This window comes from Typopeltis vanoorti, chromosome 1 (assembly GCF_054136105.1).
Source record: "Typopeltis vanoorti isolate ZY-2024b chromosome 1, IOZ_Tvanoo_1.0, whole genome shotgun sequence".
In the NCBI taxonomy this organism is placed as follows: Eukaryota; Metazoa; Arthropoda; class Arachnida; order Uropygi; family Thelyphonidae; genus Typopeltis; species Typopeltis vanoorti.
The window spans coordinates 13,011,060-13,031,387 of record NC_143549.1 but is presented as its reverse complement, the minus strand read 5'-3'; the positions used below and the strand labels follow the sequence as shown (position 1 = coordinate 13,031,387).

Sequence of the window (20,328 nt, the reverse complement as noted above, 5' to 3'; positions counted from 1 at the left end):
TGCCCAATCATTTCATCCATCCTTTTACCCTTTTTAATTGCCATAGCCACACTTTCTATCATCCCTCCAGGCAAACACTCCTCTGGCATCCTATCTTGCACACCATGGTTCATTGAGATCATCACACCTCTTACCACTCTGTTCCTTGATTGCTCACCTGCATCCTCACTCTCTCTCCTCCTAACCCTTTCTTTCTCTGTTCCCCTACTTACCTACTGTCCTGGCATCACTCTATCCCTGGTTCTAGCACTCCCTCGCATTCTTCTCATTTTCTCTCTCTGATTGTTTCCATTCTCTCCTCTGCTATCATTTTCATAACTCTCTCTCATTTCCTCTCTTCTACTGTTTCTATTCTCTCCTCTTCTACCATTCCCATACCTCTTTCTCATTCACTATGTTCTACTGCTCCTATTCTGTATTCTTCTATCATTTCCATACCCCTCTCTTTCTCTCACTCCTACTCTGATTTGCCTTGCATTCATGTCTTCCATTCTCACTTTCATACTTCTCATCTCATTCCCGATACATTCCACTTCCTCTTTTAGTTCATCTATCTCTCTCTGCAAGTTAGTTACTCTTACTTGCCATTCATTCTCCCAATCAAAACCATTTTCGAAAACTTCACAGTGATTAAAGCATTCCACACTCTGACTCTTATTTTTTCATTCATATTTCACATATCATTCTCTCCTATCACACTACTCGTCTCCTGACATTCATTTCTCGTCCTTGACACAACTAGGTCAGTTATAGAAATATCTAATTCATTTAATTCCTCTCTCATTGCCTACATTTTGCGCATATATGCACCCCCTTCTCTCATCCGCCACATACCCAACTCCCGGGATGCATACATGCAGCAATTACTGCATGTATGCATCCTGGGAGTTGTTCCGGGTTGTTCCGCCATTTCAAGATAGAATCCTGAAATGGCGGACTTGATGATATGCTTCGTAATTGGAGCTGCGGCCATTATCATTTCTTACTGCTGAGGAACTACTAAACTAAATGCTAAATATATATAAACGCTATATTATATATACATATATATATACACACACATACATACATACATATATAAATACAAACACTATATTCAACTATACTAAACAGCAAAAAACTTATCTTCATATATATGCTTCCGACTCTGACCTCTCCTTCTCGGTAACCCAAAAATAACACGATATATAACAATGATACGCCTAAAGCAGCACCACTAAAGAACACACTTGTGTTACTGAGAATAAAATATACCACAATTCACACTATATCATTTGACAGGAACAAAATGATAAATATCTTAAAATCAATAACATTAGATTCAGGATGACAAACCTTTATTACAAATTATTATAAAGATATGAAAGCAACTGTCAAATTTAATAAAATAAAAACAGACAAATTCAAAATAGAAAAAGGAGTCATGCAAGGTTGCCTCTCACACCAAATTTATTTACTATCTCTAAGAAATATGCAAATCCATAGCTACAAATAAATAGTGTGGACATTAAGGATGTAAGCAAGTCTAATGCAAAAGCAGAGGGTGAAAGAATTGATAGCAGTAGCAGGAACGAATGATTTGAAAGGAGACAAAATGGCTATGAGAGAGAACTTGAAGGAATTACTTGAAGTAGCAAAAGAGAAGAGATGAGAGAGTTAGGATGGCGAGTCTATTGTTGCGGTATGACAGTGAAGAGTATAGAAGGAGGGCCATAACTGATAATGACTTTATGCGTGGATTATGCAGGAGGAGTGGTGTGGAATTTGTGGAAGTGTGGAGTGAGTTTGATGGTCAAAAGGATTTATATAAGATGGATGGTTTGCATTTGAATGGATTTGGAGTACGGAGACTTGAAAAGGTGTTGTTGAATGAAGTGGATGTGCAGAATCAGGGAAACTAGAGTTATTAAGGGGGAGGGGGAGTAGCTATGCAGACTTTAGGGAGACAGTTGAGTGTATGAATGTGTGTAATATGCCTAAGCGAGTACGAAGGAAAACAAATCAGAATGGGATAGTTAGTATAAGGCATCAAAATAAGGATGGGACAAATGGGCTTCTGCAATTCATGTATACTAATGCCGGAAGTATCAGGAACAAGAAGGAAGAATTTTTGGCCTTGGTTGGCACTTCCAGCCACAGGTTATTGGCATTAGTGAAACATGACTGACAAAAGATGATATAGCAAGTGGGATTGAATGTGAGGGGGTATAGTGTGTTCAGGAGTGACAGGGAGAATAAAATGGGGGAGGAGTGTTATAGATGATAGCTGATGAGCTGCAGCCAAAGAGAATAGAAGTTGAACTGCGGGATAGAGAAAAGAGCACATTTGAGGCTATTTGGTGTGTGATTGAGGATAGCAGAACAATATATACAATTGGGTGCTGCTATAGACAAGGTGATGGAATAGATAGTGGAGATAGTATGCATAAGCAAATAGAAGAAACGAGTGGAAGGAGGGTAATTATTATGGGAGATTTCAACTATGGTAACACTGATTGGAAGGAGGTGAGGACAAATGGGAGGAAGGAATTGAATTTTATGCAGTTATTAGGGGATAACTATCTGTGACAGCATGATTATTAAGGGATAACTATCATGCTGTCGGAAGGTCAGAGAGTGCTTGACCTAGTAATTGCATCTGAGAATTTGGCTGTAACGAATATCACCACGTTGCCACCAATCGGTGAGAGTGATCATAGGGTCTTGACTCGGGAGGTGGCTAAAGGTGTGGAATTAACAATTAAGACAGGGTACATGTGGAATTATCGGGCTGGTAAGTATGACGAAAGCTTGGGAGTTTGATTGGTCCAGTGCCATGGCATGTAAAACGGCAAGGGCTAGATGCTGATAGTGCATGGGAGGTGGTTAAGAAGTGTTTGCAGGAGGCAATGGCTGAATAACAACATTAAGCTTGAGCTTAATGTTGTTATTCAGAGGAAATTTAAGGAGAAAGGTGACTGGCAGGCACATGAATGGTATAAAGTGCAGGCCAGAAGGGTAACGAGTGTGTTAAGAAACGCCAAAGTGGATTATGAGAGAACATTAGCCATGCAGGCTAAAGAGAATCCCAAACAGTTTTTTTTGATATGTTGCAAGTAAAAGAAAAAATGTATACGGCAGAATGATTTTAAAGAATGCCGATGGCAGGGAGGTAATCGAATCAGATGATATAGTGGAATTACTGAGCGAGCACTTTGCAAGAGTATATCATCCAGGTGGTGACATTGCAGAAATGAAAGAACGAACAGCTTATATGGGAATTATGGTGAACGAAGTGGAGTGAATAGTCTATTACAAAACGTCAATACATCTGTGGGATTGCATGGTATATCAGTGCGTGTCGTCGTACATGAAGCGGCTAAACAATTGTCAGTACCCTTGACCATTTTCTTTAATTTGAGTCTCGGGTCTGGGTTAGTCCCAAGAGGGTGGAAAGAGGGGAAAATAGTTCCACTGCATAAAGGATTTTCAACAGCTCCAAGACTGCTGTTGAAAATTACCGGCCGATCAGCATATCAGGAATCATTGTCAAGGTCTTGGAAAAAATAGTCAAGAGGAAAATACTGGATTGGATAGATGAAATTGGGATACTTTATGGGAGACAGCATGGTTTTGTGCAGGGTAGATCATGCCTCAGTAACTTGCTCACATTTTATAACACAGTCACGGCTGAACTGGATAAGGGTAATGGGTTTACAGTGATTCTACTGGACTTTGCTAATGCCTTTGACAGGATACCACATGGAATTCTAATCAGTAAACTGCATCATATGGGGATGGATAGGAGGGTGGTTGATGTAGAGATATCAGAGAGTGGTTTATTCAGGAGTAAAGTTCAAAAGACAGCCTGTGACTAGTGGTGTGCCACAGGGTTCTGTTCTTGGACCACTAGTGTTCAATTTGTTCATTAACGATATAGGAAAGGATCTGAGAGGAACTATTCATTTGTTTGCTGATGATGCAAAGTTGGGTAGAGCAATAGTGAGTGCACAGGATGTCAAAATTTTGCAGGATGATTTGGATAGTTTGGAGGAGAAAGGATGTCAATTTAATGTGGCAAAATGCAAGGTTATGCATTTTGGGGTGAAAAGATTAGCAGCACTATATCACATTAGTGGAACTGTACTCCAGAAGATTGACGAGACCAGGGATTTGGGCATGTTGGTGGATAGGTAGTTGAAGTTTAGGGGACACATCACAAAAGTGGCTAAATCAGCTCATCAAATCACTTGGTTGCTGAAAACTATTTTAACAAGCAGAGACAAACACGTTATCTTTCCTTTGTATGTAGAAACCCTGGCACCCAGATATGGGTGCCAGGGTTTCTTCTTGATGGGGAGGAGGTGGACAGGATCCAGAGACGAGTGACCAAGATGGTAGCAGGTCTATGGAATGAACCTTATGAGAACAGGTTGAAGATTTGTGGGTTGCAGAAATTGGTTGATAGGCGGAAAAGGGGTGATATGATTGAGACATTCAAATTACTGAAGGGTTTCTGTAAGATTAATTCAGAAGATATTTTTGAGAATAGGAGTGGTGGTGAGAGGAGTGGGGCCATACATAGAAGCTGGGCAAGAGTATTACAGCTAGGTTTTTTACTTGGAGAGTGGTGAATGAGTGGAATAAGCTGCCAGAGTCTGTTGTGGTTGCCATGACTGTAAATGAGTTCAAAGCGAAGTATGATAGATACTGTGTGAATGTCGAATAGTATTTCTTGATGTTAGGGCCTCCCTCGATGAGTCTATGGACTCCTTGGAGTTGCCCGTAATAATATCAACCATATTAATTATACAGATGATATTATTATTCTTGCAGAATCTAAAGTACAAGTAGAAAAATAAATAAAAATTTTAAACGAAGAGCGCAAAACTTTTCAAATGAAAATCAATCTAAGAAAAACTATAATGATGAAAATAGGAAAAGAGGAGTCAGAAATTTTGATCTTCTTCTTCTTGTGCAGCTTTTCCCACTTAAGTAGGGTTGCTGATTATAGTGAGTCTCCTCCACAACCTCCTATATTGGGCTGTAGCCACATCCAAGTTCTTCATCCTCAAGTCCTCCTCCACCATCTCTTCTTTGGCTGCCCACGCTTCCTCCTCCCCTGTACATCCATCTGCATGACCTTTCTTCCCACATACCCTTCCTCCCTCCTCATCACATGACCAAACCATCTCAACTTTGCCGCCTGTATCTTTGCTCCAAGTTCGTAACTTTCATCGTTCCCTTACATGGTAATTTCTCAGACGATCCTTTCTGGTCACACCACACATCCACCTAAGCATTCTCATCTCCACTACCTCCATCCTGCTGATGTCATTTTTCCTCAGGGCCACAGTTTCCATAGCATACGTCATAGCTGGTCTCACTACTCCTGTAGATTTTGCTTTTTAGATTAATAGGCACCCTCTTATCATATAGCACTCCAGCCATCTCTCTCTCCAGTTCCACCATCCTACTTCCTACTCAGCCTCACCATCCTCTTTCATTGTTGAACCTAAGTGTCTAAAGTCACTGACCTTCCTGATGACATTTCCTTCCAGATCTGTCTCCTGGCTGCCATCCACTTTGCAACACATATACTTGGTCTTACTTCTGCTCCGTCTCATACTTCTCTCTTCCAGTACTTTCTTCCAACTTTCCAGTTTGGCTGCCACTTCTTTTGATTCTGCACACAGCACAATGTCATCTGCATACAACATAGTCCAAGGTGCGTCTTCTCTCACTTCCTCCATCACGATATTAAACAGGAATGGACTTAACGCGTTCGCTGCCAACTACGAGTATACTCGTAGTTGGTAAACCAGCTACGAGTATACTCGTATGACGCTTACCGCTGGCAAAGTGATTACTGTACTGACCTTGAAGAAGTGGAAATGCTTGGCTTGTGGAGCTAGCATCAAAACTGTGTATTCTCATAGATGGTATATGCTCTGCACAAGCCAACTACGAGTATACTCGTATGACGCTTACCGCCAGCAACGAGATTACCGTACTGACCTTGAAGAAGCAAAATTGCTCGGCGTAGGGGAACAGACTATGTCGAAGTAGCATGGCATCGAACGTGTTAATGCAGACCCTTGATGCAAGCCAACTGTCACTGGAAAACTTTCTGTCACTCCCAGGCAGGTTCGAACACTTGTCTTCGCATTTCTGTACATCTCCTGCACCAACCTGACATATTTCTCTGGTACCTTCTTCTCCCTCAGACACCTCCAGATTTCTTTCCATGGCACTCTATTATACGCTTCCTCCAGATCAATAAATATCAGATGCAGTTCCCGTTGCTTCTCTCGAAACGTTTTCATCATCTGTCGTACCCCAAAGATAGCATCTGTGGCCGATCGACCAGGCGTGAAGCCAAATTGCTCCTTTGCAATCTCCACCTCCTTCCTCAGTCTTCCATCAAGAACTCTTTCTAGGATTTTCATTGTGTGGGACATCAACTTTATTTCTCTGTAATTCTTACAGTCTTGTGCATTCCCTTTACCCTTGTAGATGGGGACAAGAGTACTTTCCCTCTATTCCTCGGGTATATTTTCCTGTTGGCAAACTTTCATGAACAGGTTCCACAGCAGGCCAATTCCCTCTTCCCCCACTGCCTTCCATGCCCCCTCTGGAATCTTGTCTGGATCCACTGATTTTTCCATTCTTCATCCTCTTCATGGCCTCCTTCACTTTCACTCTACTGATGTTCTGCACCATCCCCTCAGAAGGCTGCTCATCTTCTCTGTGAGTCCTCACATTTTCCTTATTCAAAAGTCCCTCAAAGTATATTCTCCATCTGTTTCTTATGTCCACATCCCTCCATAATATTCTTTCTTCAGAATATTATGGAGGGATGTGGACCTTCACCTGTACAACAACTCTCTTGGCTTCTCGCTTTTTCTCTAAGTACTCCTCTCTGTCCTCTTCCACTCTTGACTCTACCCACTTCTGCTTTGCTTTCCTCTTAGATGATTCTGGATTAGCTACAGTCTGGTTTATAGTTAACTCTTAGGGAGAAAGGTTCTGTGGGCTGAATATGTGCCTTCCATATATTTGGGATTTTTACACCATCATTATTATTCAGATTGGGGTAGTAGATAAAAATCTCACAGGCTTCTATAAATTTGCATTCATACCATGTTTTGGTGTGATTTAAACAACTGGTGCTTTTCCAGTCAATTCTATGTAAAGTGTTCAGGGCATGACCATAGTCCAGCTTCACCATAGTTATTATATTTATTGTGTCGTTTATGTTCCTTTTGTCTGATAGGAATTGTGCATCCTGTTTCCCCTATATATATGGTATATTACAGGTTCAATAAATATATAAGTATATTCAATAAATAAGTATACTCCAGGGTGGGCCAGCAGAGGGAGTGGGTCTTTGGATGAGTTGAGTAAACTTTTTAATTTTGCAGGAGATTTAAAGGTGGCTTTGAGGTTGCATTTCTGTAGTATTCTGTCAACGTCGGGAAAATAAAATAGTCATTTATAACATGGTTGTAAAATCCATAATATCTAAAATGAAAAAATGGATAATAACATGTTTTTCTAACTGTTTTTATATCATCATAATCATCATCAAATTCCTCCCATGTACCATCAAGGGGTGTACAGGGTATGACAGTACTACATGAAAAAATTACATCATTACTAACTTCCTATCTACAATTTTCCTCCAAATCAGTCTGTTACTTGTCAAGACTCCAACATTATCAGATCTTATATTTCTATCATCTAAGGCACTTTGTACCGTATCAATCCACCTATATCTTGGTCTTCCTCTGGGTCATTTTCCTGCCAACCTGGCAGAGAACACTTGTTTTGCTAATCTTTCCTCTCCCATTCTATTTAAGTGACCATACCACCTGAGATTAGCTCTGCTAATGCATTCCTGGATGCTGACAATGTCAAGTTCTTTCCTAATATCCTCATTTTTAATATGATATTGCTATTGATGCCATCTGTTCATGCCTCTAATCTTTCTCAGGACTCTCATATCTGCGGTCTCTAGTCCTTGGTCAAGTGTTTTACTTCTGACCCAGCTCTCAGATCCATAAGTTAAAACTGGTTTGAACACTGTCTTGTATACAGCTAATTTAGTGTTCTGACTAATTCCATATGAATTTATTCAGTTGATTTCCCACCATACCAGCTTTGCTGATTCTGTTGTCTATTTCTATATTTAGTTTACCATCTTCAGTAAAAATTGTGCCTAAGTAGCTGAAATGTTTTACTTGTTCCACAGGTTCTCCATTCACAACACAGTTGACATTTTCAATGATTCTGCCTATTTTCATTGTCTTTGTCTTTTTATTGCTGACCTTCATACCATATCTATTACAACAGCTATTCAATTTAGTCAGAGAATCTTGCAGACTTGTAGCGGATTTATTTAGAAGTATAACATCATCCGCATAAAGCAAAGAGCTGACATTAACATCTCCAATTTTGATATCAGGTTTAATACCACTTTCCTTCATAATGTGATCCATATTGATAATGAATAACAGAGGGGATAATGTACATCCTTGTCTCACACCAGATTTAACATTAAACCATCTTCCTGTACTTCCTTCAATTCTAACTGCTGACTTACAACTCAAATAAAGACTAAGTATTGCTTGATATAATGCCCCATTGACACCATATAACTGCAGCGTATTGAATAGCTTCTCTCTTGGCACCTTGTAATATGCCTTTTCCAAATCGACAAAACTTAAATACAGATCTTTGTTATATTCCCATGGTTTCTCGACTATTTGTCGTAAAATGAAGATCAGATCCTGACAGCCTCTATTTGGCCTGAATCCAGCTTGTTCTTCACCAAGCTTTTTTCAACAATTCTTCTCAACCGTTTCTCAAGTATACTTGCATAGATTTTGCCAGGAACACTCAGTAGGGAAATACCTCTGTAATTCTCACATTCAGTTTTATTTCCCTTTTTATATATGGGTACTATGAGAGCTCTACTCCAATCATCGGGAATTCGTCCCTCTGTCCAGGCTTTCTGAACTATGCAGTGCAGCCACTGTAAGACTTTTATACCACCATACTTCAGCATTTCTGGTCGAATATCATCTACTCCTGCTGCCTTTCCACATTTCAAGCCTTTGATGGCTTTTTCTACTTCAAGTATGGATATGTATTCCTGACTGCATGCCTGGTCAGTATTTTTTACCACTGTGCTGTCATCACTGCTTGTTTCATTTAGCAGTTTTTCAAAGTAATTACTCCATACTTCAAGGATATCTTTTTCTCCTGTTTTCATGTCACCTTTATCATCTCTAACTCCTTTTATAGCACTCTTTCCTCCATTCCTAAGCTTCTTCAACAACCTCCAGAATATTTTGCCACCTTCTTGATATTTATTTTCTATATTCTTGCCAAAGTCCTCCCATGACTTTTGTTTAGCTAGTTTTACACACTGTTTAGCTTTCTTACATTTGTCTCTGTATTCTGTAAGAGTAAAAGCTGACTTATTTGCCAGGAACTTTTGATATGCTTTCTTCTTTTCCTTCACTGCCTCTTTAACTTCCTGTGTCCACCAGGGAGTTCTGATTTTTTTATCCTTGCACACAACCTCACCACATGCCTCTCTGGCAGAATCAATCAACGTTTTCTTCAGAGTTTGCCACTGAATCTCCAAGGTTTGATTCCTGTTCTCAAACTCTTTCATTTTCTTTTCAATAATCTTTCTGTATTTTAGTCTAAAGTTCACATCTGAGAGCTGCTCAACTTTTATTTGCTTTAAAACTTTCTTACATGTTATTCTTTTCATTATGAAATTCAATTTTATCCTGCTCAAGACTAAATAGTGATCACTTCCAATTTCAAATCCTCTGTACACTCTGGTGTCCTGCACCAGGGAGAAAACATCACTATTAACAATAACATAGTCAATGAGACTTTACTTATTCCTAGCCTCTTCTCTCCATGTGAATTTGTGCACATTTTTATTTTGGAACATGGTGTTAGTAATAACCAGTCCATGTCCTGAGCAGAAATCCAACAGATATTTGCCATTATTATTAGCTTTGCTCTTTTCTCCAAATTTTCCCAAAATATTTTTGTATGTCTCACAATCATTTCCTACTCTGCTATTTAGATCCCCAACAAGGACCAACTTTTCCTTTTTCATTGTGTCAGTTGCTTTTTCTATAGCATCAAAAAATTCCTCCACTTCTACCTTAGTAGAAATAGAAATCACTGTTTTTATATTAGATGTATTTTCTTTGCATGTTTTGCTGTCTATATAACTAACAGCATCATCAGGTTACTTAAATAAAAAAATGACAAAAAATTAAATGTTTAATATTTATAGTGGAAAAGACTGAAATGATAGTCTAAATCATGAGAATCATTATGCATATTATGTGCTGTCTCTCCATTGTGGTGTAAACTCTGTATGTGATTGCTGCCATAGGACAGGTCTTTAATTTTACATTAATTAATACCTTCCAAATGTCGTGAAGGATCATTTCTTGATTTCTATTTAGTGCAACTTTTGAGTGGACAATCTCCCTCAAATTCATTGAACAACTTGTCGAAGTACTTCTCTTTTAAATATGACATGGAAGAGGATTTTCAATATACACGATGTTCTTTGAAGATGTGCACTACAAGTACACTTTTTTCCTTTCTGTTTGTTTTCAATGTCACTTATATGTTCTTTGTTGTAAATTGTGAAACTTCTCCCAGTCTGACTTAAGTATATCTTTCCACAAGAGCACGAATCTTGTATACATCCAGATGCTTATAAAATGGAACTTTAGGGAAGCATAGAAAGCTTCATAAAGTGTTGATTGGTTTGAAGATCATTCTGATGTTGACTGCCTTTAATATTTTGGTTATTTTTCTTGATGCATTGCCAACATATGGAACAGATACTGTAACTTTGTAATTAATTCCTGTATTACCATAGGGTGGTTTGTTAAAAAAATAAAAGTTTGTTTAGTACCTTTTTCTGAGTACCCGTTCTGGAACAACTGATGAAATAGGATTTGAAGTTCTTGTTTTTGTTTGATGACACCATTTTTTAATATGTTTAAAGGTCTATTTTTCAAAGTTTTGATTACACCAAATTTTTGTTGAAAATGATGGAATGAGCTTGCTTGTAGATACCTGCCTCTGTGGGTTTCTTTCCTATACTTCTATCGATAATCCTCCAGTGATATTTTTATTGACAAGGAAGTCTAGGAATGGTAATTTTCTGTTCTTTTCTACTTCTAATATGAATTTTATTTTTTAGATGTCAATTATTCAAAAAATATAGAAAATCTTCCAGGTAAACGTTTCTGGGTGTGTTTCCAGACAATAAAGATGTCATTCACATAACTTCGCCATACATATGGTTTTAAAGTTATTATTCTATAGCGGGTTCTTAAAATTTTTGCATGTATAAGGTGGTGATTAGAGGTGAAAGAGGTGAGCCCACTGCAAGACCATATATTTGGTAGTAAAATCTTTCTTTCCAAGTAAAGAATAAAGATTTTGTGATACTCATGATTAGACTATCATTTCAGTCCTTTCAACGATATATATTAACCTGTTGGAAAACGACGTTTAATTTTTTTGTTGTTTTTATTTATGTTAAGTAACCTCCTGATGATGCTGTTGGAACAGTGAAACAAGTAGAGGAAATACATGTTTCACAAATATACAGACAGTGAAACATGTAGAGGAAATAGATCTATTATAAATAAACAATTACATACAAGTTAAAAACCTGGTTATTATCAATCAGAAAGAAAATCAAAGCAATTCAAAATAGCAATTCAAAATTCAAGCCTAAGTAAAATAAATAAGACTCACTGGTCAAAACACAAAAACAAATAAGAAAGTCAAACATGAATTAAACTATAGAGAAGATATCTAGCTATAATTCTTAAAACAGCAATTAAGATGGTTTGAATACCTCTACAGAATGTCCTTCCAGAGATTACCAAATATAGTCTTGAATGGAATCATTGGAGGAAGATGATCAAGAGGAAGACCAAAAAAACTTCACTACAGTCTTTGAAGGAAAGGTCACAGTCACTGAGATTCAGAAAGATGACAGAAATGATCAGAGATAGAGCCAGATGACTAAGATTTGTTCACAGTGGACTCAACCCATCATCTGACAGATGAGAAAGAAGAATGAAAGTAATGAATTTTCCTCTACACATTATCAGGCTGCCAAGTCACTAGTACTGTAAGCTTGTTTGATTAACTGATCAGCTTCAGGTAGGCAAGTGTGCCTACTTTTTGTTATCAGTTTAGTATCTAATGTTAAAGACATCACACTTGCTGCACTGGATGGAATGAAGGATGGGTAGGTGGCAGATGGGTCAGTCATTTGAGATAAGCTATTGAAAGTTTTTTCACTTGGTTGTACTATAAATTAAAGAAGCCAAGAAATTATATCTTGGTTTAATCCTTAGCCTTTGTTTGCTTACACTTGGATAAAGGATTGCACATGAAATATCTTCACAATCGTCCAAACCATCTTAATTGCTGTTTTAAACATGCATATAGAGACTTCACATCAATTGCCTTAGTATCCCATAATGCAAAACATACCTCCTTTCAGACATGGCTCACCAAGTGTTCCTGGTGCGATTTTTTATAGGGTAGTTCAACATTGCTTCTCCCCCCCCCCCAATTTTATCTAGGCTTGGGACAGGCATGTGGCTGAGATATTCATGACTGTAATCTATGTGTGTTCATGGGGCTGATTTGCCTGTTCTGGGGGAAGAAAAACCTGGTGAAAAAACTCCCTACTTCTGTATGTACTGGATAACTCACCTTTCATTGAAAGAGACCAGATATAGGTTCCTAACATCACTGATGGGAATTGAACCCAGGTCTTTCCAACCAAAGGGCTTCATCTATACTGACTGAGTATGGACTCTCAGACATGTATAATGCTATGCATTATGGGAAGAGTCACTAACCAGACCAGCTTTGACCTTCATTGAGGTCTCACCAGTAAAAATAAAGTAAAATAAATAAAGTAAAAGAAAAAAAAATTGATTATAAAAACATAGAATTTAGAATTACAGTGGTACCTCATAGTTCATATTTAATTCATTCCAGAAATCCATTCAAACTATTAATCGTTAGAAGTCCGAATCAAGATTTTACATAAGAAATAACGGAAAGCGAAATAATCTGTTCTCATATCCAAAAAATTTCAATAATTTTCTTTTTTTTAAAATCTATTTTAGGTATTTTAATGTCAATAACTTAGAAAAAATTAAACAAAATAACCTTATATTTATTTTATTAATTTTAATTATTACAACATAAAAATAACAGTGAAGAATATTTTTTTAATATAAAAATCACAAAGGCAAAAATAATGCTCCCGTTGTTAAGCGTCTTCTTTCTGCTTCTTAGCTGGAGTTGAGAATGCTGATTCACGTTCTCTTTTTTCTGCAGAGAAGAATCTATCTAATGTTGTTTGGCGCTGACGATTTTCTTTGATATTTTTAAAATAACCCATCACGTTGTCATCAAATAAGTTGATATTCCTGGTCACTACTGTCTTATTAGGGTGCCATTTTTCCACAATAGCTTGTGTTCTAACCCAAACAGAGAACAATTCTTGAAGGTCGGCACTGGAAATGCATTCATGGGTGTCCTTCTCTTCCATAAAAATTTCTTTTTCTAGTTCATTTTGTTGTTGATCGTGAAGATGTTGAAGTTCGTCTGTGCTGAGTTCAGTTTTATGATCATCTATTAACTCTTCTACATCCTCATCGCTCACCTCTAATCCCATAGCTTTACCCAAAGACACAATTTCATTTACAACAGATCTACACAGCTTACTACTTGACTGACTGAAATACAATCTGGTCAGAGTTTTTTCCAAGCAGAAATCATCGTTATAACAGGAACTGCTTTCCATGCCTTATCAATGATCCTTAAGCAATGAAGAATGTTGTAATGCTCTTTCCAAAATTCTTTAAGAGTCAGTTCTGTGGCATTGGTTATTTCAAAGCACTTTTGAAACATAGCCTTAATATAGAGTTTTTTAAAGTTTGAAATCACTTGCTGGTCCACGAGTTGTATGATAGAAGTGGTACTGGGCAGCAAAAACTTTATCTTGAAACTGAATTCACCAACTAAATCCTCCTCTAAATTTGGGGGATGAGCAGGAGCATTGGCCATCACTAGAAGAGCTTTTAATGGTAGATTTTTTTTCAGTAAGATAAGCTTTCACAGTGGGAACAAATTCTTGATAAATCCACTCAGTGAAAAACTCTCTGGTAACCCACGCTTTCGTGTTGGCCCTCCACATAACACAGAATTTACTCTTTATAACATTGTTCTTTTTAAAAACATGTGGATTTTCAGAATGGTAAATGAGCAAAGACTTTATCTTACAGTCTCCACTAGCATTACCACAAAGAAACAAAGTAATTCTATCTTTCATAGGTTTATATCCCGGTGCCGTCTTTTCTTCTTTTGTGATATAGGTCCTTTTGGGCATTTTTTTCCAAAAAAGACCTGTTTCATCGCAATTAAAAACCTGTTGAGATAAAAATCCCTCACTATCCACTTACTCCTTAAAGGTTTTTACAAATTTGTCTGCTTCTTCTACATCGGCACTTGCAGCCTCTCCGTGCATAACAACACTATGGATCCCAGTTCGTTTTTTGAATTTATCGAACGAGCCTCTACTTCCTTTAAACTCCCCATTTTCAGTACTGGTCTCAGGTGTGCATTTCTTAAGTTCACCATGCAGATGTTTGGCTTTCTCACAAATAATTCTCTCAGTAATAACGTCACCACGTAATTGCTTCTCGTTTATCTGCACTAAAAGGAGTTTTTCCATCTCTTCAATAACATGTGATCTCCTGGAGGTCAATGTTGTCACACTTTTAGCCACATTTGCTGTTTTATTGCTTTCTTATTCTTAAGAATGATACTTATCATTAATTTGACATTTTAAATATTGTTGCCAGATCTGTCAAACGTGCACCGCTTTCGTGTTTCATGATAATTTCTTTTTTCATCTTAATTGTCGATTCTACAACTTTTCTTTTAGGTTTGTTCTTTCTACATTCTTGAATGCCATGGGCAATAAAAAAAAATGCCAAAAACAGTTAAAAATTCTCTACACAAATGTATCGTGCAATGACTAAGCTGTGTAAAGTAAGGGATAACGCACAGTGGACTGAGACAGACACACACTGTACAGGGACGGGGAAGTGAGTGAGGGAAATTAGTGGGGTCGAAGCATGCCGAATGGCATGCCGAAACTGTCTAATGCCATATGACTCTGAGTTCCTGAACTATAGTTCGAACTTAGAAACTTCGTTGAAACTGCGAATCAAATTTCTTGCATTCTCAAGCATTTGAACTCTGGAATGTTCGAAGTACGAGGCACTACTGTATCTGAAATGTATAATATTCAACTGACATACCAAAGGAGGATCAGTTGGGCTCATCACCGTCCTGTAAGTTGTAGTCAACTCCAAACTTAATCCATTCTGAAAATAGACATTTTTTAATACCTCCAAAAAATGATGATTAGATCATTTAGAAATAATCTTAATGCTAAAATAGTTGAATACATAAATTTAATTTAAATTCAGTTCACACTAGAAAATCATTACACTATTAATGAGAGCATTAATATTAAAACTGCTTAATAAGATATGAAGAAATAAGTTAAAACTGTTACTTTTGTATAAAGTATTTTCACATGGTTACACAGTAAATTACAGTTGCCAAGAAATTATATTAAATTGAAATATATATTGATCTTAATTGACCAAGATTTATAAACATCTAATACCAACAAGTTTTGCTGATGGGGCTGTCCGGCTTCTTCAGGGTTTATAACAGTAAGAGAAAAAACTCACAGGCTAGTACAGAGAAAATGGAGTAACACAATCATATAAATTATACATTAAAACAGAACACGTAACATTACACGCATGAGCGTGTTGTGTTAGTCACTGTTATGCGAGCACTGCTGTAGTTTTAAGCGAAATTAAATTCTGGCAGACTGAGTGATCTTATTAAGGTTTTCCATATGTCAGCTATTATCATTCCCTGGTTTCTGTTAAAATTTTCTCCAGAACAGAGGACTACTACAACTGCTTCTTTGAAATTTCTACAACGGAAATCATCTTCTATGTTTCTGTTGTTATTAATATCTCCTATGTGTTCTTTTTTTCAGATTACGAGGCTTCTCAACGTCTGTCCTATATAGTTTAGACCACAACCTCATGGGATGTGGTACACTCCAGCATGTTTGAAAAAGGGATTAATGTCTTTGGGCGATCTTAAAACATAAAGGACAGTCTTGACCAGTTTGAATGCAACTCTGATGTTGAAAGGTTTAAAAAGTTTTGCTATCTTCTCAGACACTGTACCTGCATAAGGAATAACTAAGGATAAACCGTATTGAGTGATGGCAGGTTGTTGTTGTGGGGAGTTTCTATGAAGGATCTTGTTGATTAGATTCTTTGGATAGCCAACTACATTACCGTTACCTGCCAATTGTCAGCAGGTAACAGTAACATAGTCAACCTATCCAACTACGCCTTAAATAAAGATGAACTCTCGCTACTCAGCAAAGGTCTAAATTTTGCTGTAGCACCCAGATCGATGAACAAACTGGCTTTTATTTGTAATATTGAAAGAGGCTTAAGATTCATCCCAAATAACATAGCAGACAAAATACGTTTATAAACTGCCAACATTTTAAATATAAATCATAAGAAAACAATAACGAGTAACTTAACGAAACACGAATTAACTGCGGTGAAATCATTAAAATCAAATCCGAACATTGTAATAACTAGAGCCGATAAAGGAAGTGCCACCGTTATTCTAAACCAAACCACTTATTTAGAAAAAATTAATCTGCAAGTCTCGGACAATAGTACATACCAACACGTTAACTACAACCCAACCAACAGAATAAAAAAGAAAACAGAGAAACTACTTAAATCTATTACTACATGGCCTGAAGATAGAGTCAAAAAACTACTTCTGCACTACACTTGTTCCCCGAGAATTTACGGTCTACCAAATATACACAAACAAAACACACGACTCCAGTTGATAGCCGAAGGTAGAGATAGCCCGAATTATCACCTAGCCAAGAAATCAGCAGGAACACTCAAGGAGTTGGTAGGTCATTCCCTGTCCTATATCAGAAACACACAACACTTCATAAACATAATCAAAGACATTACATTAGAAAAAGATGATTTATTAGTCAGCTCTGATGTCTCTGCCCTCTTTACGAATGTCCAAATCAATGACACGTTGTTAATCTTTGTTTGTCTTTTTGTTTTATTGTCCAGATTTCACTTCCATACAATAAGACTGGTAGGGCTAATGTATTGTATACTTTTAGTCTGGTTTGTTTTTGAACTAGGTTTGGTTTAAATATAAAGTTAATTACACCTGTTATTTTTAAATATTCTGCAATTTTTAGGTTTATATTTTCATTTTCATATGTGATCATACATCCTAGGTAGTTAAATGAATTCACCTTCTAAGATCTTGTTATATATTACTATTTTTGTTCTTACTGGATCTTGTCCTTTAAAGGCCATAGTTTTTGATTTTTCTGTTGATATTATCATACCATAATCTTTAGCTATCTCATTTAGATCTAAAATAGCTTTCTGTAAGTTATCTTCAGAATTTGTAATTATTTGGTCGTCGGCAAAAAGGAGTGTGTTTAAGTTCACAGTAGGAGAAATCTTGATGGAAATTTTTATTCCATTTTATTATTATTTCATTTAGGTAAATATTAAAGAGAGTTGCTGAGAGAGGCATCCCTGTCGGACCCCTTGGTTTATCTCTCTCTCATATATAATACCTCATGATTTAATCTTATTTCTATTTGAGTATTTTAATATATATTTATTACAGCTTTTAGGATATTAATTGGTATTTGTCTTTCTTTTAATATGTTAAATAAAATGCTTCTTTTAACCCTTGTCAAATGCTTTTTCAAAGTCAATAAATGCAATACGTTGAAAGTTTATTTTTCACTTGGTTAGACTATAATAAATTTAGTTTAATCCTTTATCCAAGTGTGAGCAAACAAGTTTGTGCCTGAAAATATCTTCAGGACTGAATATGGTGTTGTACTACCTTACTGGAGTATGGTAGTACAACACCGGGCAACTCGTAGTAAAGGTGGACCAAGCTAACAACACTCCTATCCCAGTATCTCCCATAATGCAAAACACATCTCCTTGTGGATATGTATATAATGTTATGCATTAAGGGATTGGCCACTACCCAGACTAGTTTCGACCTTTATTGAGGTCTCTTCAGTGGGAGCCAGGTCCAGAGGTGGAGATACCAGACAGAAGCAATAGCGAAGTTATCTTTACCTATAGGAGTTGCCAAAAGGTGTGCCACCTTTTTTATTAAATTACTCAGGATTTAGAGAAAGATGTTGAAAGTTTATTTTTCACTTTGTTTGACTATAATAAATTTAGTTTAATCTATTATCCAAGTGTGAGCAAACAAAGTTTGAGCCTGAAAATATCTTCAGGACTGAATATGGTGCTGTACTACCTTACTGGGGTAAGGTAGTACAACACCAGGCAACTCGTAGCAAAGGTGGACCAAGCTAACAACACTCCTATCCCAGTATCTCCCATAATGCAAATGTTGTACTACCTTACCCCAGTAAGGTAGTACAACACCATATTCAGTCCTGAAGATATTTATAGGCACAAACTTTGTTTGCTCACACTTGGATAAAGGATTAAACTAATTTATTATAGTCTAACCAAGTGAAAAATAAATTTTCGACATCTTTCTCTAAATCCAGAGTAATTTAATAAAAAAAGGTGGCACACCTTTTGGCAACTCCTATAGGTAAAGATGACCTCGCTATTGCTTCTGCCTGGTATCTCCACCTCTGGTCCTGGCTTCCACTGAAGAGACCTTAATAAAGGTTGAAAATAGTCCGGAGTATTGTCATTCCCTTAATGCATAACATTATACATATCTGCAAGGAAATGTGTTTTGCATTATGGGAGATACTGGGATAGGAGTGTTGATAGTTTGGTCCACCTTTGCTACGAGTTGCCTGGTGTTGTACTACCTTACTCCAGTAAGGTAGTACAACACTATATTCAGTCCTGAAGATATTTTCAGGCACAAACTTCATTTGCTCACATTTGGATAAAGGATTAAACTAAATTTATTAAAAGCAATATGTGTTTCTAAATTGTATTCTCTTCTTTTCTCTATTATTAATTTTAGGCAAAAGGCTGGGTCTATATATGATCGTCCTTTTCTAAATCCATTCTGTACTTCTAAAATAAAGTTTTCGGAATATTTCATTAGTTTCCTATTTAGTTTTCTAAATTACGTAGATGTAAATTACCTGTATAGAGTGCAACAGCATGTAGCTTGGTTCTTATACACATGTATCCTTCTGATGATGACCTCAATACAGGGGTCGAAACGTCAAGTTATTATTTTATTATTAATCAGTAAAATAATCTTTTCAACACGTGTGTTTTGTGTCCCTAAATTCATAAATATGAATTAAAAGAAAGAATTTCATTAGTTTGCTATTTAAAATTCTGCAATATATTTTGTATACTTATACCTCTATAGTTTTTAGGGTCATCTCTATTACCTTTTTTAAAGATAGGAATCACAATTGCTTTTTTCCATTCTACTGGGGGGTTACCAGTTGTATAAATTTTATTTAAAAATAATAGGAGTCTTTCTTTGAATCTTGTTCCTGCATATAGTTCTAAACCTATAATAAATTTAGTTTAATCCTTTATCCAAGTGTGAGTAAACAAAGTTTGCGCCTGAAAGTATCTTCAGGACTGGGGTAAGGTGGTACAACACCGGGCAACTCGTTGCAAAGGGGTCCACCTTTGCTACGAGTTGCCAGGTGTTGTACTACCTTCAGTCCTGAAGATACTTTCAGGCGCAAACTTTGTTTACTCACACTTGGATAAAGGATTAAACTAAATTTATTATAGTCTAACCAAGTGAAAAATAAACTTTCAAGTTCTGAACCTAGCTTATCTTCTCTAGGTGATTTTCTGTTTCTCGTTTCTTTCAGGCTGATTTCTAATTCTTCTTTAGTTATTTCCATTTCATTTTCATTAAATGTTTGCCAGTTGTCTTTTTTAAAATATTTATCTGTCCACAATTCTGTGTAGAAATTTAGAAATTCTTCTAATTTCAATTCGGTGTTTAATTTTATGTTTTCTTTAGTATCTGCATTTAGGTGTTTCACATCTTATATACATTGGGTCTAATTTTATATAAATCATGTTCTAAATTAGAAACAAATTTGTTCCATGATTCTCTGTCTTTTTCTGACTTCTCTTTTAGCTA

At 36.7% G+C, this 20,328-nt stretch overlaps 1 long non-coding RNA gene across 1 annotated transcript in view; it reads right to left on the bottom strand.

Moving 5' to 3' along the window:
* The window catches only part of LOC150109794 (uncharacterized), a 63,507-nt gene that overhangs the window by 21,149 nt on the left and 22,030 nt on the right, over positions 1-20,328 (bottom strand). Inside the window, exon 2 of the long non-coding RNA XR_016550192.1 lies at positions 15,402-15,467. This is a non-coding gene — a long non-coding RNA (uncharacterized LOC150109794). The remainder of the gene's footprint in view (positions 1-15,401; positions 15,468-20,328) is intronic.